The sequence below is a fragment of the Equus caballus genome, chromosome 10 (genome assembly GCF_041296265.1).
Source record: "Equus caballus isolate H_3958 breed thoroughbred chromosome 10, TB-T2T, whole genome shotgun sequence".
NCBI classification, from domain to species: domain Eukaryota; kingdom Metazoa; phylum Chordata; class Mammalia; order Perissodactyla; family Equidae; genus Equus; species Equus caballus.
Genome location: NC_091693.1, coordinates 53,437,380 through 53,463,912, shown reverse-complemented (window position 1 = coordinate 53,463,912; position 26,533 = coordinate 53,437,380). Strand labels below are relative to the sequence as shown.

The window sequence follows — 26,533 nt, the reverse complement described above, 5'->3', positions numbered from 1 at the left end:
AGCATTTTTTGTAATAGGATTACTTTTCATTCCCCCATGGCTTCTTTGTATCCAAGAGTTTGGCATCTTAGACTCCATGCAATTCTGCCTTAATAAATATGTGCTTGATATGTCTAATTAAATGACAATAGCTAACACAGAAATTTGAGGCAGATTCTGTGCCAGACTTCTTATATTAAAGCATAGTGAGACTGAAACAAACTAAACCCAGGAAGCATTTCTCTGGCCTTAAGTATAAAATTGCTGTTTGAATTTGTAGCTTATAATTTGACATTCACAAAGGAAAAGCAATGGCATTTTGAATATTTAATTGTAGAGCAAAAGAAAAACAAGTGGATGGTCTTATATTTAACCTTGACATTTAAGATATTAAAATAGTCATTATTACTATGTTGATAATTAGCTCATGGTTTTTACTTAATATTTGTTTAATGAATGAATGAGTTGGAAAAAAAAGATCTCCAATCTTTTGTTTTGTGACTAGTCTAAATGCCATCTCTGACTCAATTTGACTTTTGGTAACGTAACTTGAGGAGCTAGACAAGTATTCAAAACTTGTTTCAAATGGCAAATTTCAGAGCTTCCTTTAAGAATTTCATAAAATCATCAAAAGCAGTCTCCCTAATATGATGTTGCCTTAATGGCCTATGTTCTACACAACGTCGTCTCTTTATTCTCAGTTATACAGATGTAGACAGTTTTACATAATTTACACTCATACTTACAGTACTTAAGTAATGTCTTCTCACTGAAATTTTTGAAAAGATAATTTTTCAAAAAATCGGTTCTCCTTCCATATTAAATTTTTATTTTTATTTCTCCCTCACTGTCCTCTAATTCATCAACATCTTTCCTAGACTGAGGTATGAATCTGAGTAAGAAATCAAAGAGATCAGATACTGCAAAGAATCACGTTTTCAAGTGCCATGTCTCATTTCTGACACATACCAAGTCTGATTTCTGTTATCAATCCAGTTCTTTTCAGCCTAACTTGGTTTCAGGTTCCATTTGACCATTAAGTGTTTCAATATTATGTTCTGTTATTTTCCTCCAGGCACAATCATTTTCTCAAATGGAATTTCTTTCTACTTTTTTCCAACCAGGGAGTGAAACTGATAGTTTTGAACACCCCTAGATGCTATCTTCAGCTTCACGGTGTAGCATCATCACCATCCTACATCTGCACAACACCATCCCGCACAAATCTGCCGCTCCATATGGCGCCTCGTGCAAGGAGATTACAATGGGCTTGAATTTGGATCTCAGTCAGAGATTCCCTGGAGACGTTCCACGGGAAAGAATATCGCTCAAGCCAATATTTAAATCTTTGCCTAGAGCTACCCCGACTCCGAAGAGAAATATAATGAGAACGAAAGCACAAGTCCCCAAATCGAACCACCACATTTTTTTCTTCTGTTGAGGCGTTTGTCCTGTTCTCCTTGTTGTGATTCCTTTCTGTTGGTACTGGCAGTTGCCAGATGGGCCTTATTTTTAAATCTAAATACTTTATTTTGTGGTAGTGTTGCCCATTGTATCATATTCAATGCCAGCTCTTATTTCTTTAAAATACAATTGCTGGCACATCCTTAGATTGTGTAAGGATCAGAAACTAGGAACTCGTATAGGGAAAGGAGAAAATGTGCATATTTCTATCACTCTAATATTGAGACTACCTGAGGCACAATGGTTATTAAAGGGAGTCTGAACCTAGCCATGTGTTTCTTTCAATCACAACTAGTGGATAAACACTGCTCACAATATGCTGACAAATAGTGGAATCTAGAAGAAGGTAAGTTGTTAAAGATATTCAACAGTGCAGAGAACAAAGATACTTTGAAAAACAAAGCTGATGCATCCCAGTGCCCATACTTTATCAACACAAGCACAGTGGACAGAAACTGGGAGGGGTGAGAGCATTGAAATTTAGAAAGTCATTTACTAATAGCAAAAAAAATATTCAACTTGAAATAAAAGCAAAAAATCGATCTTGTAGAAATACTGTTTTTCTTATATGAGTATATTGACATATTAATGTTTATTAAAAGTGAGTAGAATTTATTGTTTGGTGTATATAGTTTTCAACAATATTCTTTAAATCTAGTTTGGCAGAGGGGCCAGCCAGGTGGCACAGCAGTTAAGTTTGCACGTTCCACTTCTCGGTGGCCTGGGTTTTGCCAGTTCGGATCCCGGCTGCAGACATGGCACCACTAGGCAAAAGCCATGCTGTGGTAGGTGTCCCACATATAAAGTAGAGGAAGATGGGCATGGATGTTAGCTCACGGCCAGTCTTTCTCAGCAAAAAGAGGAGGATTGGCAATGGTTAGCTCAGGGCTAATCTTCTTCAAAATAAAAAGAAAAAGAAAAAAGAAATCTAGTTTGGCAAACTAGTTATTTAAGTATTAAGATTATGTATAAATGTATCTTCTGATAATCAAAGACAGTTCTTTTGTGTGTGCAAATTATTGTCTGAGTCTCAGCTAGAATCCATGTGTGAGTAAACTAGCTTCTCGTTATATCCTTCTGGTATGGAAATTATTTCTTTTTTCAATCTATTCACTTCAGTAGTCAATAAGGCACACCTTATTCAGTAGTCGATTGAGTCACACCTCAATTCTGCCTCTCATCTTCATTTAAAGTACAATCATCTGGCAATTTCAACATTTTAGAACATACATTACAAGGAAAGGAGACTCATTGGCCTCTAAGCAATAGCGAGATCATTCTAAAATCCGTACACGGATGTGTGCATCCTCAGCAATTGCTTCACCTCTGCCTGCATCCACTCCTCCCCAAAGTCCCTCTGCTTCGAGATACATTTTTCCTCCTTTCAAATCTCAGCTTCAATGCTTCTCTGACTCACAGAGGCAAAATTAGTTGCTCCCTCCTCTGCTTTGTCATTTCATTTCTATTATACCTCTTATCTTTGTAAAGTATTTCTTTTTAATTATATTTAGTATGAGTATTAATGAGAAGCAGCAAAAATGTATTTATCTTTATATTTGCCAACAAAATTATCCACGGCATAGTGAGAACTCAATAACAACTATTTAGTTAGTGCAAAAAATGAATTTTAAAATGTCACTAAGTAAAGTTCTCATGCTGAGATCATTGACTCCTCCTCTCAGTTGTATCATATTGCATTTTATTAACAGACCAGAGGAAAATCTGTGAGACATTTGAGAAGAGCCAGCGATGGGGGAATTATTAAGCAAGGACACAATGATAACAATGATAATAATAGACAGTAGTCATGAATGTGAGAGAGAAGAATTCCAACGGCAAAAATTGAATAAAAAGTAAGTTACAGGTTATTACACTATAATATGATCACTGAAGTTCAAAATTCTTATCCAGAGTCACTAGGAATATTAATGTAGGGAAGTGAGCAACAGTGAAAAAAAAAAAGATAGACATTTGAGCACTTGATTTTATCATTGTTATTTATAACAATAGGATAAGGCACTGAAACATCCATCATTACTTAAGCACTGTGGTGTTGGAATTTTTGAGTGAGAAAACTGACATCATAAATTGTGATATTAGAAAACTATATTTGTCTTAAAAATGTATGAATCATTTGGAAGAAAGTACTGTATTTGTGCCAAAGACTAACTCTCTTAAGTAAGGAAGTCTTTTAATTTTTTTTTAATGGAATGACAAAATAGTAAAATAAATTTTGTCCCTGGAATTGTCATGCGTTGACTAAAGAGTTAGCATCCTTGTTTAAAAGTTGCTACAAGACTTTGTTGTTCTACTCTGTCCATCTTTGTAGGCGACACCTTATGGAGCTCTTTAGATAATTTAGGAAGAAGGAGACAGAAGCAGAAGCCTAACAGGATATGTTGAAAGATGAGACATCTTGAAACAACCAGCTGGCCACTGAGGAGGACAGTTAGTTAAGAATGAAAAAGCAGGCTGATACTCTAAACCCGGAAAGGCTTCTCAGGATTGGTAGAACAAAGCAGCAAATGATTCTTTTTGCTCTCCACTTGTCCGCTTTTCATGTTTTTCATAATCAAGAGAAAGACTGAAGAGTTGAAGATGTTGTCTGCAATGCAACCTAGAGAATACTGACCTGTCAACCCCTTCCTTTATGCAGATTTGTTCCAGAAGAGAAGCCCACTCATATCATACACACTGCATGGAACCAATGAGGTTTGCAACTGAAAGAGCAAAGCAGAACTTCTTAGCTAAAAGATAAATGTTTTGTGAGATTTTAATAATATTTTAAAATTTAATGGTATATTGATCCTCAATAGTTTCTTTGGTTCAAAGATCATTCTTATAATAACAAAATGAAAAGGAAAAACTCCTTTCACCATTTGCCCTCATAATGCCTGGTTGCCATCTTCCTCAGCTTCTAATTATTTTATGGTTAATAAAGGAGAAGGAGTTCTTTCTAAAACTTTTGCTTGCGGCCCTGGGTTTGAACTCACACTGTTGATTGTATTACTTAATCCAAAAAAGGAAAAGCATAATTATACTCTAAAAGCAGTTCTAAAACCATTTTATTAAATTGGTGACTAACCCAAATCTTTTTCTTTTGGGAAGAAATGAAAGGAGACTGACTTGAATTTTGAATACCATGAAAAGTTTAGTGTACATAAAATAAATATATTTTTAAATCGAAGGACAACAAAACATTGTTATAGATCTATGAAAGAATGAGATATTGTGCTCTCTTTTTAAACTAATAATTTAAGTAAATTATATTAGAATCACATATGATTTGCTTTTGAAAATGACTCACAAAGTGGAAGTCTTTCTGATTTGTTTCTAAATTAATAATGGGATGAGCATCTTTATATACCTGTTAATTCATTGTAAGTAGAACAATAACGTCAGAGTCTACAGCAAATGAACACAAATTGTAGAAAAACTTAACCTCCCATATGTAACATAGCTACATCTTTAATTAATTAATGCAATTATCTACACTAATATTAATAAATGCAGCTTTCTCAAAACATATGTGTCCTCAATTCTGTACAACAACATACCCTACAATAAAAACATAAAAGGAAACCTCAGGATGGCATAGAAAGCCCTTTGATCTTTTGAATAAAGTGATAGAGAGAGAAATGCAACTTCATGGAGTTGATAGGACATAAGATAAAAGGAGTTAACTGAAACATAGCTGATGTTCAGTTTTCTCTCAGCTTCTCCCTTATCTTTACAACTAAACTAAGCTTTTGCATTCTCAAAAACTCTTGTGTCAACCATTCATTTACTCAAAGTTTCTCATCAAGTACGTTTAAAACATATTGTCCTTGGGGGTCAATCAAACATTTAACCCAGATTATATCAGAGTATTTTTAAATGATACTAATTTTACTTCATTTGAGTAAAGATGTGAGAATCAGATAAGAGTCAAATCAGGAGATTCAATGCAACATACGTTTTAAATATTACTTCAATATTTATGTATTTTTTCCATAGAAATGATTCTTCTTCTTTCAGGGAATGGGAAGGTAAAGAAAATGGGAGTTTGTGCCATCCTCCTCATCGTAACCTCTTCTCTGTGCCCTGCTCATCTCCCACCCTCCTTCTGGACAGTGTCACTTATCCCTTTCTTAATGAAGCCCTCCGCATTACCTCTTGGTACCTTGTGCCCTTAACAGCTTGTGCTGTGATCTACATACTGCAACCCCCAGGTGGCCTAAGAACACCCGAGGACAACACTTACGGCTCATTAACATTTTTATTCCCACAGCTAAAACAGTTAAAGACATGGTAAGAGGAACCAGCTTTCTTTTTAATGAATGACTAATATTTGGAATGAATTAAACAATGAGATTAATACCTCATCTTTCCACTGTAACACAATAGTGGTTTTAAAATGCCCATTACTTGAAGTGACGCTTTAATGATAGAATTAAGGACAAGAGTTACATGTATCACAGCAGAACATTGGAAAAAAGGTTTTTTTCAGCAAGTATCAGGCCCAGTTTCTCTTGAATCAAATTACCTAGATATTGATTTTTCTCTACCTATCTTTCCAGGTCTGCATTTTCTCTAGTAATCAAACAACAGGAGATAGTTGCATATTCACTGAAGTGTCAAGAGAGAGAAGTAGAGTAGAAATAGACACTATTCAATTTGATATTTTAAATTTATCTATCTATCTATCTATCTATCTAATTTCCAACAGCATGCAAAGGATTTCCAGGTTGATACTAAGAGGGAAATTTTTAAAAAGGTAAATTGTGTAATATTTTAAAATTTTCTGATAACATAGAATGAATTGAAAACCACTAAAAGTAGTAAATAAATACTTCATGCCTCATTTGTTATTCTAAAATAAACATGTTATTTAAATAGCAACTATCTAACATAGAAAATTAGGTGAAACCCTCTACTGATAGTTCAGAATATATATATTGGGGTTATTTAAAAAACCAGAGAAAGACAGAGACAGAGAAGTAATGTCTCAACTCCCTCACCCACCTTAATGTGACATGGGAAGGATGGTCACAAAGCCCTTTTCCTATGTGCACCTTAGATGTGTGAACAACACCCCTGAGTGCATATGAAGAGTGGTCGCTGGATGGCTGTGGCCTACAGGACAAGGGCATCTTATTTGTGGTAGCTCAGCCAGCTGGCTTCTGATTAAGTTCTCAGATTTGTAGTCATCTTGAGGTAAGTGTAACATTTCCCGTTTTATAGAAAATACAACCCCAAATCAGGCTTTCAGGGTTATTCTGATGACGTTAGTGTCAACTGAAAAGCAGAGTACTCTTGGGGTTGAGAGAAGTGAAGTCTATAGTTTCCTTTCATTTTGTCTACAGGAAGAGAAATGATTATCAGCTTCATATGAAATATATCATTGACTAAAAAGTTTCAGTTTAAACCATCACTAATTTGCTGAAATTCTTCATTTTGAAATGTGAAGATCATTATCAAAAATACAGCAAATTTCACAAAATCATGAGTGCAGCTGGTTTATTACCTCAAAGTATCTAACAACAGGCTGGGCATTGGTGTGTCAGTGTAAAGGAGAGGAACATCAGATATAGTTGAATGCTGTCTACAAACCCTTAGAGAAATGCATTGTCCGGAGGAAACGTACCTCTTAGCAGCAGGGTTAAGGATCGGGTGTTGTTTGAGAAATATGCAAAGATATGTTTGTCAATCTGCTTTTGTCTACCGCCCCCACAACTTTTCTCTCCTCCGCTCTCACTCATGCACACTTCTTAACAGCATGATTCTACCGATCACTGTTCATGGTTATGGTCAATGTTCCTGCACAGTATCTAACCCAACTCGAATAAGATTAATGGAATTAAATGTTAATATTGAATGAGATTTTGTACGCAGAGTTTTATTTTTTTTTCATGTAGGGAAGTTTCCCTGACTGAAGTAAAAAGTAGATGTTGCAAGACACATGGAACTTCAAGTTTTATTTCAAAACCTCAAGTTTCCCAGTCTTCAGGGTATCACATGTCCTTTTAATACCTGGCCAACACAAGTCTACACCCAAAGCCTCCTTCCTACCTGTCTGCAGGAAATCCAGGCTTCCTTCCTTCCCTTCTGCCTTCTTTGTTTCCTTCCTCTGACATATCTCATTTACTATTGCTGAAAATCCACAGAGAATTCTTGTTAAATCAGATGGATGCCTATCACCTCTGTGCATTGCTGCGCCAGTCATCTCTTTGGGTCAGCTGTTACAATTTCACATCTGCTTTTCCTTGCTACTGCAGGTCTTTCTGGTTTACTTTTCTCTAAACAGAACAAAGAAGAACTAAAAAAACTTTCCTGAAATCTTAATGAAAATAAAAACTTTACAGTGTAGTGAAGGAATAGAAAAAACTAATAAAAGACAATACAACTCTGAGAGTTCACCAGTATGGCCCATATTTGCCATGTCTCTCTCTGACTCCTTGGCCTGCCACGATTGTCAAGGATCTTCCTATTAGTTACTCACTTATTCTCAGGCCCATTTTATTGTTATTCAAAGCCCACTGTTGCAGCCAGAAGAGTACTAAAAAATTACTTGCGTTTGTCTTTGTAAAGATTGAACTATATCCTCAATGCAGACAAAGATTTAATTTTTAGATTAAAATGCCTGCATTAGATTAATTCACCAGTAAAGCTTCTGAGAAGTGTGCACTTCCATTACATTTGCATGACACCCCCTCGCCCACCACACACATGCACACCTGTCAGCCCAGAGGTAGGACAAAGGACAAATTTCCAAGTACAAATTCTACCCAAGTTTACAAAGATTTCTTATGATATGACCTTCACATGGCAATTCTGCAGTCAACTGATTTAGATAATACCCTTATAATAGGAAGAATATCACAGCTCTTTCTTTACGATAAACCTCCCTCCTATACACAGAAAACAATTTTTAAATGTATATAAAATGAAAAATAATCCATTATCAATGCATACTTAGCATTTTAAAGTCATATTTTGTCGTAACATTGTTGCTTGTTGCCCACATCATTTTAAGGCATAAAAATCCACACCCACACACACATATATGCCATATACTGAATGCTATGATTCCCTTCACTTTTCCCATAATTTGTAATTAAAATGATCAACGTATTTAGACAAAAGGCAAGATGTTCACATCACTTTCTTTGGTAAATGGGGATTCATTTTGTTTGAATTTGTGCTTGAATGTCTAATTATGTTGTTTTGGGGACTCTGGGGGTTTTACAATTACCTCTTCAAATGAAAATTGATCAAGGTTGAATATCAAAGGAAATAGAGAAAACCTTTTAAATACAGTTGGTTTCAGAAACTTCAAAAGTATTCTCTAGTAGGTGCTCTTTCTAGTTAGAATGGGGTGTCTAGTTCTTAGTGTGTGGCACTATGCAGCTATGTGAGTAGTAATAGACCTAATACTTGTAGGCTTCTATTAGGATTATCAGCTGGTAAATATTTTTTGTAAAATGTAAATGGAACCCTGAACCTGGATACAATTTATTTATTAATTCTACAAGCTCAATATCTACTAACATTTTCTTTTCTACCAAATTTTATGTTTGGTCTGCTTTTCTCTGCGTTTTTTGTTTGTCTACTGTAAGATCTAAGGATATATTTATTATAGACTGATACTTGTGTTAATTGGTATTTAGAACCGTGATACATAAATATTTATGTATAATTGCCGATTGAAATTTTCAAAGTAAAATTGAGTTTTAATCAAATAACTTTGCAATGCAACTTGTTTATAACTGACCATGAACTTTTTCTTCCTCTGAGTTGACCTGTGGGACATGACTATATCACACTGCCTCTATGGTGTGAAGAGGGGTCATATCTCGTGTGTCTAAAGCTTAAACTATGAACATTATTTATTAAATCAAACATTTTTCATGCATCTTTGAGGGAATCAACCTTAGTAATTATGCAACCATGCCCAAAAGCAAATAGAAAGATGCCTAGTAGGATTATATTCAAACAGTGGAAATAAAAAATAATTAGTTAGTGAAATGTGCTATCATAGGCAAGGAATAAATTGATCATGCAGCAGTAGGCCCACAAGTTGATTTTTTTTCCATACTTTTCTACAATTGTTTATCAGATTTGGGTAAAAGCCATAATATAGCAATATTTTAAGTCATAAATATCTGTAGAAAATCCACGTAGTCATGAATGAGCAATCCTCTTCTTATTTCTATAAATGTAACATAAATTTTGTCAAGATAATTCTGTTTTAGAAACATGAAGAACTGTTCTTTCCCTTTGCAACCAATATCTAACTTTAAAATCTTTTAGTTTTTGGGTAAAAAATATTTAGACTGCCACTGATATTCATGCTGTTAGAAATAGTCACAGGATGCTTCTTCATTCATTTGTTCAAATAAGTCAGCGGTGACTTGCTACATGACAGCTCTGTACCCCTCCACAGCAGAGCTGTGTCTGACCAAGTTACGTGAGAAATGATATTGTAATCACCCCTGATACTGCATGTGTAAAAACAGCCTTAGGCTACTCTCCTAATACATCCTGTTTACACTTGTATATTGGTATTACATGAGATATTGGCACTCTTCTGAAAGAAAAAAAAAAAATCCAGAGTTTTACCCATTAAAATCCCATTATGGAAATTATGAAATTATTCGTATCCAGGTCTGGTCCCAAGAAAAATCCTGAAGTTGGCACTTGTCCTGGGTCCTGTGAAAGGTTTTGCTCTTAATATCTGTGCAACTAATTACATGCAAGGTACAAAATGAGAAGGGCTTAAGGTGGTACCTCACATAATAATCTCAGTATTTTTTAAAAGGTTCAAGAAACAAAAATCTTTATGACCTTTCGTGTATCTCAGTGAATGGTGTCACTACCCATTCAGTTGCCTGCGACCACAAACGGACATTCTTGACACTTCCCTCCTTCACCATCACATGCAATTGTTTACCGAGTCCTATTGGTTCTTCATTCTTCATATGATGCCTTACATTCCTCCTTCTCTTTTTCACACTTACTGCCAGTGCTTTAGTTCAGGGGTTCAAAGTATCCCACAGGACTAATGCAATACCCCCCCATCCCATCTCTGCCTCTAGCCTTCTTTTATTTCAATCCATCTTCTACAGTGCCTCCAGCGTTGCCTCTCTAAAGCGCAAGCATGACTTTATTTTTCCACTTAATTTCAGTCTGTATCTTCCTACACGTTCACAAATTTCTTTGATTATCAGGCCTAATTTTTCTACTATATAGACCACTCAGCTGTACAGAAACACTAGGAGGACTCACATACAATGTACTCTTTCACATCTCCCTTTTCTTTGTCTGTTGTTTGTTTGTTCATTTGATTGGTTTTCATGTTATTTCCTCTGCTTGCAATTTCCTGCCTCTCCTTTCCTTATTATCAGTATGCATTGAAGCAATTCAAATATAACATCTTCCGTAGACTCTACATGACTGTGAGTACTCCTTCGTCTTTGGATCACCAGCAGTTGTGTCCAACATACTGAATGAACAAAGAATGAATGAGTTGAAATTCAAAGGAAAGCATTTTGAGCGGTGCACAGGTAATGGGAACCTCTCTAAATCCCATCTTGGCCTTGGCCAAGAGCTGCAGCATTACAGTGAGTGGCATTGTGGTACATTTTCAAAAGAAAAAAAAGCAAATCTGTAGAGGCCACATGTAAACATGCTTCTAAATGATTAAATCGTTAAAAAAAAACCTTTCCTTGTGCTTCTACTGCAGGCATTTTGAGTCTGTGTCGCATGGGATGGCTGAGCAGTTAAATGCATTGTTAAGTTTGCTTTGAAGTTGGATGGGGGCAGATTGCACACTTGCTGGTACTCATCACGCCACTTCCCCTCCACCTGTCAGACAGGGGTATGGAACATGGGAAAGACTGACACAGAGGAGGGAGGGAGACATTTGTGAATGTCCAGAAAATCATTAGAAGTTGCAGGGATTGAATGAGACAGAGTCAATCTGTCAAATGTGCGCTATCCCCAATCATAAGTACAAAAACACAAATAGTTATCAATTTAACTAGGTTTTTTTGTTCACTCAGTTCCATGATTCCATTTCCTTCAGTCTGATAAAGTGATTATTTCTAATGCCAATCTAGTTCGACAATTAAGATATGTGAACACGTTCCATACGATATTTTCTTTCCACAGTGTTTTGTTTTTTGTTAAAAACATGTCATTTTGGTGGTTTTGAATCAAGAAACCTTAGAAGCACTAAAATGAATAGTAATTTTCTCTACTGCTATGAGACAATGTCCACTCCTGTACACTATTCTCATATGCATTTGGGTACTTATCCTATAATGTCAAATATGATTAGGCACATGTATGCCCTTCTCTTTCTTCTGAGATATCTCCTTTGTCTTCCTACTCTGAGCTCTGTCTAGCACAAGCAGAGAAACAGTGCCTAATCTAAGTAGAGACAATTCTAGCATGCATAACTTGGCAAGGGAGAAGAATTGGGCAAGAGGAGGCACTTAGAAAAAGCACTGTTTCAGACTGCCTCCAGTACTGTTATCAGGGTCTTGTTCTACCACTGCTTCCGCTAATGTCTTTTTAATACATTTATAATAACTAACATTATCTTTAGAACTGCTGAAAAAGCACTGTTTTTAAAGAAAGTTCTCCGAGGTAGCCACTATTTCATCTGCCTTCTGCCCACTGTCTTCCCGTGCTTCTTTGGACAAGCACATACTGTTAAATAAGCATTTGCTTAGTAAGTGACCCATTTATTGATGAGGGTCACTGCTAATATACATGTTGGACAGGGAACCATTCCATTGTTTGGCTAAACCCCAATGATCTTGAACACTATTATCTAGAGCTAAATGAGAGCAGCTAAATTTGCTTGAGGAAAGTCCTAGTATCAGGCAGAAAGGATATATGTTAAATTTTTAAATCAAGTTCCCAGCAGTATTGCTACATTTCCCTGGTAAATTCATTTTCTATTTTCCAAGAAAAACTATTTCACAATTCTTGACTTTCTTCAAACTTTCCATATTAATCTATTCTTTCACCCAAACACCTGTCCTAACACACTCAGATCATTGCATCACTCTTCATTGACAAAAACAAGTAATTAATTGAGTTTTCTCATTTTCCCAACATTATAGCTACAAATCCTGTATGGTCTGTACTGTATTTTCTGTTATTCCACCATTTCGTTGGAAGATCTTTCACTTCTTGCATCAAAGTTTAGTCCCTTGATTTGTGCTTTTGGGTCTCATCCGCTACAGTCTCTCTGGCATGTTTTCTTCTGCCTTATCCTTTACTTCTTTTCCATTGCAACACCTTCATTATAGCTGACACAAAAACAACAACATCCTTAAACCCATCAACGTCTTAACACTAATACTGATTCTGTGCTTCCGTCTTTGAAAAAGTTCAAATCCATAGCTCCATTTTCTCATTCACTTTTTTATCCATTCTTGACTGCAATAAAACTGTGATGTTTGCTTTTTGCCACACTAGACTGTAAGCTCTATAAGGGCAGCACTTGAATGCATCTTGTTTACAACATCACCTTCAAGATGTAGAAGAGTTCCAGGCAGAAATACTCGCAATATTTGTCAATTAAATGCATGAATGAGTGCATGCACTGAGACTGTTTTAAGCAAAAATTAAACCACCTCTTTTACACTTCTATTAAATAATTTTCATATATGAAGTAAATTAGCACATGCTCATAAAGAAAATTTGAATAATACTGAAAAGTATGAAGGAGAATTTTTTAAAGACGTATGAATTTTACTACATGGTGATTACCAATATTTCAGGTTTTCATTCCATTATTTTTCTATACATTTACTCCGTATGTTTTTATACCTTTTATTACCACTTAACATTATAGGCTAAATATTTCTTCTTCCCAGAAATATTTGATAAACATAATTTAAATGATTACATTATAATTCATTTATAGTTGTACTATATCAATCAAATATTTCCTTATTGCTAGACATTCAATTACATCCACTGTTTTACTATTTGTTATAATAGACATACTCTTCATATTTTAGTTATGTCCTTAATATAGAAACCAAGAAGTGGAATTAGTGGATAAAAAGACAGAGAAATGAAAATATCGTAAAACATATTATTGTACCGCTTTCCACAATGTTTACTACCGTATCTATTTTAACAATCTCACTACGAAAGTTTCATATCTACAAACTCTCAGCAGCTTTGAGTATTTCCATTTCTATAACTACTAATTTGATTGGTGAAATAAACACAACATTTTAATCAATGTTTAAGCAATCACATATAAAGCCAAAATAGTTTCTATATATTCATTGGGTACTTCTGTTTACCTTTCAGGCTAATTTTTATTCTTTGTCCCTTTAAACATCAAGTTCTTAACTTTTCCTAATAATTTGAATGACATCTGTACGTTTAAGGGTATCAAAATTTGTCTTATTGTTTTTTACTGTTTTTCATTTTGTGATTTGCATTTAATTACATAAACTGGCATACAGGATATTTTACATTTAATGTACACAATTGATTTTTCAATTTATTAATTCTAAAATTACCACTAAGTTTAAAAAGTATTCATACATTCAGAAATTTGATTCAGTTCATTTCTATTCCAGCTTTCTTCTTATTTGTTTAATTGCTTATATTAAATTTTCAGCCAGCTGTAATTTCAGCTGAGCGATGTAGGCATTAGGAATGCAGCAATTTCATCACACTAATGTGTGCAAACATGCAATTACGGTTCCTTGACCCTGAGGGTTTTTAGGGGATTGATTAGCTCATTCAAAAGTAACTTTCTAATTCAAAATTGTCTTTGCTTATAAACTGTAAGGAGGTCTACAAAATAAAAGGCAATTTTCCAGCAATGAAAGGAGAACATTCTGGGGAGAGGAGCCACCTGTAGATAGTCTAGCACAGCGTAAGAGTCCTACTCTAGGATCTGTTTCCATAATTTTAGGCTTTGTTCTCTTTTTTTATTTTTGAATTCACACATTTTCACAAAATTCTGTCCCAACAGCAGCACAATCATGTTGAATGGAAGAAAAGTTGGTGAGTGACCCAATGACAGGGTTTTTACAGCCAAGTAGTTAACCCATTCTTCAGATTTGTCTATGGTTTATTAATACTGGCCTTTTTATGGCAATTCGTATGCTTATTTAATAAGGAATCCGCTGGTAAGTCAACAGAGAAAGTAGCTTTAAAGCAACTTGGAATTAGCATGTTATTAGTAATTAAAAAAATGAAATGAAATATAGTGAATTTGAAAAAGTGAGCTAGAAAATGTGACTAGCTCATCCCCTAATTATTTCAGATCCAGTGGACAGAGGAATCTATGGTTCTTTAGACGCAATTGTTCCTATCATTGTCAGGAAGTGAATTTCAGCAACAGAATCTTTCTCTTAGTAGGGCAATCGTGTCTGATTTTGCCATTGTCCTCATTGCATACACCTGCTATGGAAATTTAATATACTAAACAACATGCCTCCTTTTTCCTGTTGCTTCCAATTGAATCTCATACATTTGCATTTAGCTCAGAAGACTGTCAAATTATATGCAATGATTTAGATTCAGCATAGTTTAATCACATCTAAAGACGATTAAAAGAAAATTTTAATCATCCATTTTCTTAGTTTGACCTAATTTCTTATTAAGTCGGTGCTTTGTCTTGCATTTCATTTTTACTGAATATTCTATATAACTTTAACATTTTCTATGTAAAAGGAAGGAACAGTCTTTAGAAATATGTTAATATGGCAGCAATAGGGAGCAGTTATAAGAGCTTTGCAATCATTCTCATTCTTTCTTTAGACTGTACTATTTGCGACAACACATTTGACCTCACAAGGCTCAACACTGTTCCCTCACATACATTTCTTTTTGCCTTTCATTTCCAGAATGCTAAGTTGAAACCATTAACATCTGCCTAGACCAGATGCCCCTGAAGTTCTCCTGCAAATATAAAATTTCCTTGAAAGCCAAAAGTATAGGTATAATAAAGAAAGGCAGTTTTTAAACATATAAAATTTATTGTCTTCTGTTTTTCTCTCTTGACATGATACCATTTATTCTTTTGAAGAAATTCTTTCACATGATTATTCCTGAGTTTGCTTCAATTTTTGCGTTGTTTTTAACTCTATATTTTTGAAAAACTAAGATGTTCAAGACAGTTTAATTTTCATTAAATTAAATCTATTAGTAGTTTACCCATATCTTTAAACAGTATTGAATGATTGCTCTTTATGGTGCAAAGGACATAAAACTAGTAGTTCAGAGGGAAAAATATATGACTCAAAATTTGTTAAATATATTAAACTGCACTAGAAACAAAATGAAATCATTCCAGAAAATGAAATGTTATAACTTTTCCTACTAAATTGTCAAATATTGAAGAGAGAGGAGGAGAAAAAAAAACAGTAAAACCCTCTCCCCCTTCTTTGCACATTGACTCTGGGCTGAGCTCTCCTTCAGCACTAGGCCAGGCCACTTAAACCTCTGCCGTTGCCTTCGCTTCTGCATCGCACTGACCCTAGAGATCACCCAGAGGTTGAAAGTTCAGCGTCTTCTCACATTTTTTTCTGAGTAAGCACCCCGGGCACGCATGTGTCTTTCTAAACTCCCAGTATACATGGACTTTTTAATGCCCTAATTTCCCAAAGAAACTCTCCCCAGCTGTTCCTCCCGGCTTTTAGTGCTCTTTTGTATGCCTTGAGGATGTAATCTTTGGACTCAAGCTGCCACAGGTTGTTCATTCTCCTTACAACCTTTTTGAGGAATGCGATTTACTCACCTTGAGTAGGTTCCTAGTTAGGCAAAACAAAGACAAACACTTTGCATCCGTCCTTCAGGTAGCTCCCAGATGGGTTAGACAGACAGAATTCTTTGTAAATAAAGTCTGCTCTGCTCCCTTCAGAATACCTCCAGCACGGGGGGAGGGGCCAAGGGCTGAAGAAAAACATCACAGAGATTTCTCACTCTCTAAGTTGGTTGGCCATGATTCAACATTTGCTTGGTTGCTGTAAACATGACTGCTTTTCAAATTCTAACAAAGTTGGTTCTGTCTGTTTTTGCTTGATTTTTTATGGTTTCTAAGGAGGGATGAGTGGCATGGAGACCCCCTACTCCAAGATTTTCACTGACGTCGCTTCCTACTTCTTTATATTTCCAGTACATTTTAAATTTTATGTTAAAGATTATGGATGATCCATTGTTTTGGCCTTTGTTCTGGCAGGGGGTTAGTGGAAAATTCTCTTCATCCTGTGAGGTTTTGTTTTTTGGCTTTTTTATGATGAGTTAATTTTGATTTTGTCTTAGTTTTAGGTCATATACCTTAAAGTGGGGTCTTCCCTAAGGTGTTGCCTCTCTGAAGTCTCAACCAAACGTCTGAAATGCTTATTGAGTGCTCTCCACTTCTGGAATTTCTCTTCAACTGTTTGTTCCCAAGTACTCACTCCTTGTAAGCCTTTACAGAGTCCTGATGTACACATCAGGGCCCCATCTTTGGCCAAGGACTTCGAGACATTCCCCACGCAGCCTTCTGGGTTATTTCCACCCATCTACCATGAGTCTTCCCTCTGTCCAATGTCTTTCCCTGAAAATTGCAGCCATTACAGCCACCTGAAACTTATCTCTTCCTCTTCATCCCAGAAAACACCGTTCCCCATTTGGGAACCATCTCCTTGCTTGGTAATTGGGAACATGCTTGCAAGTGGCAACCTATGATAATTGTGGCACTCACCTAATCTATTGCCCTTCTCTCCAGGATCCCACCTATTTCTATTATTCAGTGCCTGGGAACAGTTGCTTTATATATTTGGTCTATTCTTATAGTCAGACACAAATTACTCTATCTTGACTGGAAGTAAAAGTCAAAGATCATTCTTAAAATGTTTACACCTTTCAATGTAGTACTCTTGTAAGAAATTATTCAGGGGAACTATCCAGAAATTATCATAGTGGTATCTGCTCAGGTTCATTCACTGGAGTTATTAATGTTTTAAAATAATTTAAAACAACCTATATATATATATAAATGGCTCTTATTCTTTTGATTACCTACTTGTACCTAGTCATTTTCATTTTAAATCATTAGTATAAAATTATGAGCAGTGTGAAAAATTTCCACATTACATTAAAAGATAGATTTAAAAATAGGATATACAGTATGACCCAGTTGTTAAAATGTTTGTGTTTGTGTGTGTGTATCTACATGCGTAAAATTTGTTCCTGTATACCACCTGTATGTCACAACAAAATATGATCAAGCAAGCTATTTAAACATTTTAAATTCTTCCGTTACCTACTATAAAAATAACTGCATAAATAGATAAGCTTTTTCCTTAGCATCCCAACGACTAGTTTGGCTTCTTCTTTGCTTCTTACTAATTGTCTTAAAGTAAACAGCATCTCTTTAACCAAATTGGTCAGTTTTCCCGGAATACTCAATATTTCTCATGAGCATTTTTGTTACTCACAACTGAATTATCCTCCAAAAATAAGTCTACAGAAATCTACCTATTCTCTAACTGCTATTTCAAAGCCATCTATTTCCTGATCTCTATAACCAGACATTCTACCCACTCGTTAAACTTCGAAGAATTTTTCATATTTGCTTTGTGGCATTCTACCTTGCACTATAGCTGTTTGTATATCATATATGTTTTATTCTTTCATTAGTTTATAAGCTTTATAAGAATGGAAAAGTCTTATTTTTTTCCCAGGGTCTTTACAATAATAAGCCACTGGAATGAATACTGAGTTTGTTTTATCTCTCTACTTCTTTTACATCCTGAACCTTCAGGTCTGTGTTCTCTTAACGCCCTACCCCTCTTTTTTCCCTCCCTTGGTAGTTGTTATTTACCTGTCAACAGTCAGGTCAAATATTTTCTTCCTTTTTCAGGACGTTTTCCATGAATACCCAGTCGTCTAATTTTGGTTCATACTTCTGTCAGACTCTATAGGAATCCTTGATGAATTTACCTCTTTTTTTAGATTGTTATCTCCTTTAGGGAAGGGCCTAAGTTTTCTCTGATACAATTACATAGCACAGTCCCTGACACACAGTAGACACTCAATTATTATTTACGGAAGGGAGAAAGTAATGAGGAAAGAGGAATTGCTGAGCTCTTTACACTAAAAGTATATTTTTAAAAAAGTATTCATGAAAAATAAGAAAGTAGTTACAATCATCTCCCATTTGTGTAAAGTTAGAAAAATATAAGGAAAACATAAACAAGGCCTAATCCATTGCCTTCTGCAATCTTTAGAATACTATAAACTTTAGATATATAATGTTAATCAAGAAGAGGAAGACAGGATTATGCTTTTGATTAAAGATAGCATACCCATTAATGTAAACACTTTATCATACATATTGTAAATATACATTACGTAAACATTTTGTCACACATAACGTGATATCCTAATATGAATTTTTTATCTTATGTGTATATTTTATTTTGTCTTTTTTTGACCTTTAGCTACATTTCTGCTGTTTATAGCATAACATGTTACTTTCAAGGTTTAACGTTTATAATATTGAAAACATTCACCAGATGCTCATGATTCCTGTGATTATCAATAAGACAGATTACAACATATAAGAGTGGTGTAACAGCATTTTACTGTCCAACGATGACTATTTTTATACTTAAAACATAACCATGTCCATCTGAATTATTTTTAAAAAGAAACAAATTGCAGGGCTGGCCCCGTGGCCCAGTGGTTAAGTTCGCGTGCTCCGCTGCAGGCGGCCCACTGTTTCGTTGGTTCAAATCCTGGGCGCGGACATGGCACCGCTCATCAAACCACGCTGAGGCAGTGTCCCACATGCCACAACTAGAAGGACCCGCAACGAAGAAGATACAACTATGTACCGGGGGACTTTGGGGATAAAAAGGAAAAAAAAAAAAAAAGAAACAAATTGCAATAAAAAAGTAGGTTAAATTTAAAAAACACTTTGTTCCTAATATACATCTGTAAAACACCTATTTGTCTGTTTATCTCTGTATCTACCTATCTATCTTTTAATTGCCTGGACTGCAGCACTGAAGGATGAACGTTTATCAATAGGGACGGATAGAGCCTGAAAAGAAGTTCAAGTGATGTCCCTCACAGGTCTGCCACCGTGTCTCCCTACTGTAATTTTCCATATATTTCTTAATAGCTGAAATGGCATTGCACCTGCAACTCATCACTGACTTAATTATCTTTCTGCTCTTATCTAGCTAGGACAGGAGTAGAATAATAAAATTACAACTATCTTTGTTGTTACTGTTATCTAATCAAATTTCCTAGATGACAGTTGCTCTTGAAGGAAAGAAATTGTATCAAATTATTGGTGGCAGAGACTAAAAAGTACTATCTTCTACTGTCATATAAAGGCTCTGAGAAAAACTTCCCAGGTTATGAGCCTCACTTTTGTGTATGCATATAATTGCATCCCTTTTAGGGCCACGATGCTAAGTAGCATGGATATTTATTTCATATCTCTTTTAACATGATGTCGATAAATCAACATAAGAAACATTTCCTTTTAAACTGCCATTTCTTTGTCTGTTAAGAAAAGCTTTCGCCTGATATCCTAAGATGAGGAAATAAGGATCTAATGCATGAAGGCAAAAAGGTGAGAGTTGCTCTGAACAAAAAGTGAGAAAGGGGGAATGTTCAAGTTCCCTTTTCAGGTGTATCTTCAGTGAATGCAACAAACATATTGCTGTGTTCATCTATGAATGAAAAGGAGAGATTAAGCCATGATCTAGCTAGTATGTATTCCTTTTTTATCAGTTAAGAGAAAAAGAAAGAAAATAAATCAGTGATATTTTTACCCTCAGGAAAGTTGGGAAATTCTTTTGTAGTTCTACCACTGACCAATTTAAAGAGTGAAAGTATAATAGCTTTTCAAGACCTGGGTCAGTGGATACATAACTACAGGTCACTAAGTTGGCTGTGATTTTTGGGTTTCAGTTTTTTTAAGCCTGAAGAAATAGAATAATTGGTATATTCTGTCACCCAAAGAACAATACCGCCTCTCCTCTAACACACACATTCAAAGTGTAAATATTATAACATTTATATTTATTTATTTTATTTTATTTAAAGATTTTATTTTTCCTTTTTCTCCCCAAAGCCCCCTGGTACATAGTTGTGTATTTTGAGTTGTGAGTCCTTCTAGTTGTGGCATGTGGGATGCCACCTGAGCATGGCTTGATGAGCGGTGCCATGTCCACACCCAGGATCCAAACCAGCGAAACCCTGGGCTGCCCCAAGTGGAGCGCGAGAACTTAGCCACTCGGCCATGGGGCCAGCCCTACATATTTATTTCAAACATTCATAAATCATAAGAAAGTACTAATTCAATGAGAAATTACTTTCTTATTTGGAAATAATAATTAGTGTTCCCTTCTTTTTGTCTATCTTTTCCCCATCCTCAAAAACTGATGTACTAAGTAAATATAGATGATGGTATATAGGCCTTGTATAAATATGATTATACAGACGTAATACAGGAAATTTTCACTTTGTAGGGTAATAGAGGACAGCAATAATGACCATATAAGCTGAAACTGTTCAAAGTAATCTTTAATAATCAATGGGAAAAATTAAAATTGTTCTGTGACGTTTAAAAACTTTTGTCACAAATATTAAAAATTCTTTTCTTGGCAGTTATACATGTATAGAGAAGTGAAAAAACAGTAAAACTTAGTACACTGTAACTAAAACATCAGAAATATTGAAAATTAAAATGTTTGATTTCTTTGTAAAAAAATCAGAAGTTTTTTGTACAATGCTTGTCTTCTTCATCTCATCATATAATTTACAATACGGAGTGAGAATCTTTTCTATGCCTTGGCAAATTGTCTACCCTTTTCTAAGTTTGGGTCAGCTCCCAACATCTTATCCTTTGCACTTTTAATGTTATGAAATACCTTGAAGAGTTTCTTTAATGTAAACTATTTTTGACAATGTCACTTCCTTTGGAACATCTTCTACCTTTGTGTTATACCCAATTTCCTAATTTATGAGCACCCAATGAAAAAAATACAACAGATCAAGTGGAAGGCAATATTGTTTTCATATTTAAAGAATGAACTGATCTCATAAAGAGTTTCTTGCAGGAATCAGAATAAAAAATGGAAGCCTTCCCTGTTGTCAAAAGAATAATAGAAAACACTACATCTGAGAAATTGGAACATATAACAAGTTTCTCTAGAAACAGAAATAATAGAAAAGTAAATGTGAAAAAGAAACAAAAATTTAAGTAAACCAAGAAAAATGTGATATAAAACATTTTGTGCAAGCCAATGCAGAGCAAAATTGGCACTAAGAAAAACCAAGTCAGTAATTTTGATGAAAAAATCCTGAAATAAATCTCTCCAAGAATGAAGAGGAAATAGAGCAAAGAATGAAAAATTATCTGATATAGTGATTGGATTGAGAGCAAGAAAGATAAAAATGAAGATAACTTTCCAGAGCTGGAATAGTCTCAAATACACAGATTGAAAGATTACGATATTATGGGGAAAATCAACACAAATATTAAACTCAAAAACATCAACAGATTAAAGAAGTCACAAATTCAAAATTGATAACCTATGATGTGAGTACTGAGAAAGTCTATTCCAAAAGTTGCTATCAACTGTGTTAAAATTTGAATGGGTCATTTACCTAGTTGGGCTTCATTATAATCTAGCAATAACATAGTAGTATATTTAAATAACAGAAGTGCTTCTCTTTGTCACACTTATATTTATACCTTAACATGTACTAAATAACATTGAACAAAAATATAAAATAAAGGGGGTCGGCCCAGGGGCCCAGTAGTTAAGTTCACATGTTCCGCTTTGGTGGCCCGGGGTTCGCCAGTTCAGATCCCGGGTGCAGACATGGCACCGCTTGGCAAGCCATGCTGTGGTAGGCATCCCATGTATAAAGTAGAGGAAGATGGGCATGGATGTTAGCTCAGGGCCAGGCTTCCTCAGCAAAAAGAAGAGGATTGGCAGCAGTTAACTCAGGGCTAATCGTCCTCAAAAAAAATTATATATATAAAATAATGGTGACAATATGTACTTTGAGTGTGGCATAATTAATGCACTACATAAACAAAAGTGGGCGATATGCTAAACAATCTCTATCCCGATTTCCCTATTTGTGTAGCTAAAGCTGATGCCCCAGAGTGTCTTAGACTTAAGAGACTATCCAATACTGTGGACTAGGGCTGGCCCAATGTTGATGCCCAGCTTCTCCATTCATATCTATTTTTCCAGTCCCTCCATATTGCCTCATAATGTCTCTTATGTCCTATTTGCTCAATCTCTGCTACCACCATACTAATCTCTTACTTGGACTTCAACGGACAACCACACATGACATCCGTCTATTGTGGCATAAAAGACCCCCATTCCCATGCCATTCAACCCTAATCTCTATACTGATATAAAGCCTTCTTTTAAAAATGAAAATCTGATGGTATTTATCTGCTCTGCTTCTTCCTCTTTTCCAGCAAAACATAGTCTCTGTGAAACAGATATAACATTGTATTAGTTTTCTACTGATGTGTGGATAAATTATGACAAATGTAGTGGCCTAAAAAAACCCCACAAATTTATTATCTCACAGCAGCCATGGATCAGGTGTCCAGCACAGCGTGGCTGAGTTCTCACCAGGTTGAAATAAGGTGTCAGCTGGATATGCCCTCCACTGCAGAATACAGCTAAGGCCACTTTGAAGCTCTCTCATGTGGTTGGCATAATTTATTTCTTTATGATTGCATGACTGAGGTCTCTGTTTTCTTTCTGGCTGCTGGCCAAGCACCAGTCTCAGTTCCTAGAGGCCACTCTCAGGTCCTTGAGAAGTGGCTCCCTCTATTGGCCTTCTCACGCTTCCATTCTCTAGCGTGTTGATTGACCTCACATGCTCTCTCTCTTCAGGAAAGGACCAGTCTCTCTTAGAGTCCCTCCAGTTAGGTCAGGCTCACCTAGGATTATCTCCCTTTTTGAAAGCAAACTGTGCCATATAACATAACCTAACCATGGGGGTGATATCCATCGTATTTACAGGTGCCACCCACACTCAAGTGGAGGAGATTATACAGGATATGCGCAGCAGGGGCAGGGATCTTGGTGGCCAATTTTAGATTTCTGCCTACCACATATACAGTGTTCCTCACCATTTTATTTCCAGCAATGAGCACAGTGCCTAGCCTACAGTAGGTTCTTAATACAGATATTTTATCTCAGTCTGAGCTCCAACTTGTGCTGTATATGCATCTGTCAACTTCACTTCTCTGTTTGGATGCCTGGTAGCCATGGAAAATTATTGTCACCAAGGCAGAATGCTGAATTTATGTCCATCACGTCTCAAGTCTTATCCAGGCCAGGGAATTGGATTACCATTCAACTGCCGTTCAAGCCAAAACTTGGGCATCATTTCTGGTTCCTCCTTTCCATTTCATCTCTCATATCAATCCATCCACAAATCCTGTCAACTTTACTTCGAAAGCTAAATCTGATACTTGGCTGTTTTTCCTTTGCTTTTATCCTAGTCCGGCTCATGTTACTCTCTGGCATACATCATTGTTCTAACTGCCGAAGTGCTTTCACTTCTTCCATGCCCTGCCCCGCCAAGTCCTTTCAGCGTGTTCTTTAGAAAGGTATTTTTAAGTAGGTAGGCAATCATTTCTTTCCAATCTAATCATTTCTTTCAGCCCTCTTGCCTTCTTGTGATCCAGCTTCCATGGCTTTCATTCTTTCCCTCAGACACCAGGTGCGTTCTTGCTTTAACATCTTCATACTCGATGATACCTCTTCGCATGCTTGGTTCCTTGTTTTCACTAATATTCCAGCTCAAGTGTTACTTTTGCCAAGTTTCTTCTCCTGACTTCTCATGCTGAAGTTTGTCACACTTCTGTCATTCTCTATCACATCACCCATTTAATTTTCTTTTTATCACCCATTGCTCTCTGAAATTCTCTTGGTCATGTATGTATTTATATATTGGCTTTCTGATTTTAGTTACAACAATGGCTGAAACACAATAGGTGTGCAATGAAAATGTGTTGAATAAAGTGATGCCACCACAATAGGATGTGAATAGATTTTAAAGATCCTTACGCTTATCATCCTGATAGGCTTGAACTTTCTAACGTTAGACTAGCACATGCCTTAACTAACAATGGAGGAAGGGGAGCTCTATCCCCTGGAGACTGAAATGAAAATGAACTAATTGGAGTAGCAAGCAGCCTTGATGTACTAGTTCATTAGAATGTGCTAATTCATAAAACAACCTACTTAATTACTGAAAATCAGAGCATATGGAATTTGATGGTCAATTTTAGGACTCATGACAACAATAATTTCTGGAAAGTTCTCTATTATCTAGCACATCCTGGATAAAGCCAGCTGTGTCATATAACAGAACCATAACATGCCATCCTGATAAAACAAAGATTATGTACTTCAGATGTAAAGGTTTTGAGAAAGTGAGTAGTAATTATTAGAGCCTATCAATCACTTTATGCACATTATTTCATGTCTAAAGTATTAGTATTTTTCCTCATTTTTCTGTAGAGACAATTAAGTCAAAGAAAGGGTAGAATACCCGCCCAAGGTCATCCAACTAGTAATAAGTGGAGCTGGTATTTGAATCCAAGAAGTGGAATTCCAGAGCCAGCTCATTCTTAATCACCACACTACACTGTGTATGGAAAGAGTAGGAAGTAAAAGTTTTTCTTTTTCCCTAGAGTAAGTCCCATTAGTATAATAGTATGCTTAATAGGGAGATGCAATTAAATCAGAATTTCCCCAAATGTGTTACATAAAACACTAATAACTCTAGACAGTCTGTGAGGTGAAAATATTCTAAAGTAACATCATTTTAAGAAAACCACATAATTATAATGCCTTTCTTAGGGAATCCTGTTTCATGTCAGCCTTCTGAGAGCTCGTCTGGCTCTGAAGCACTCCAAACGACCAAAACGGAACGTGCCCACGCTATTTTTACAATGGATCAACTCCTCTCCTCCTCCTTTTTCTGTGTGTGTTAAACTTATTGATATCCCAAGAGACAAAACATACTTTTGGGAGCCCTTTTTAAGATGAATGTTTAGGACACTGAAAACATTTAGCAGAACTGGCAACAGAATATCAAGAAAGACCATGGGGGCAGTTGTGTTGCACCTCCGTCTATTAATGAATATCAACAGTAGCTGACTGAAAATGTTTTAGTCCTCACTTCACTGGCAGGCTATTCACGTTCAGAGAAACAGATCGACTTGTGGCGTGCTCGTATGAAGTAAGTCAGCAACACTTAGGAACACAGATCTCTGTGTGGGCGTGCATATGGGCTGTGAGGAGGAAGAAGCCGGGCAGCTGAGAAGAGAAAAGAAGCTTAGTTACATGCATATTTAAAAGTCAAGAGGATGTAGTACTTAATTTTTTTCCCTTGGATCCATTACTCCTCTAATCCTTGACGTTGTTGCTTTTAATTTTGCTGATTAAAAGGTATTATGTGGGTGAGTTTGTCAGTGCTATGGTGTTACCGAACAGCAGGTAGATAGGAGCTACAGTTCGTTTATGCAGCAGGACAATTAAGATGTAATCAGCTTTGAAAACTGGAGGGTAAGAAAGAAATACCACGAATAGGCATAGATCTAAATAACTGCCTGGCTAGTAGACGGTCATTGCACATTACCAGAATTTGGATAAACTCTTTGTAAAATTTGGAGAAGAGTCAGATTAGAAAAGAAATAATTTTTCTGATTGATCATTACATACAAAAAGGCTTGACTTATGCATCTTGCAACAGAACACAATGTAAAAGCTAAAAAATGAACCATAAAATACAATGCTGAGAATTTCCATATCACAGCTGCCCAGAGTGCATAACAAGGAGAATATTAGTAATGTCCAGATGCACACAAGTCTACAGGGATGCCTCTTGCCAAAAGCAAAATGAAAGGAATGACAATGTCAATCACATCCAATAGACTATGGTAATGTTTTTCAAACAGTTCTTTCACACTCAGAAATAGTGCTCATTAATAATGGATAGTACTATATGAAGGAAAAGGAATGTTGCCTACAAAACTGATGGAATTCATTGTTCATTGCTCATC

At 35.8% G+C, this 26,533-nt stretch overlaps 1 long non-coding RNA gene across 1 annotated transcript; it reads left to right on the top strand.

Moving 5' to 3' along the window:
* The first annotated feature begins 646 nt into the window (after window positions 1–646).
* Window positions 647–4,947, top strand: LOC138916048 (uncharacterized). The gene is made up of 3 exons (XR_011422682.1): window positions 647–1,789; window positions 3,153–3,296; window positions 4,100–4,947. It is a non-coding gene; the product is annotated as an uncharacterized lncRNA (long non-coding RNA).
* The last annotated feature ends 21,586 nt before the right edge of the window (window positions 4,948–26,533 follow it).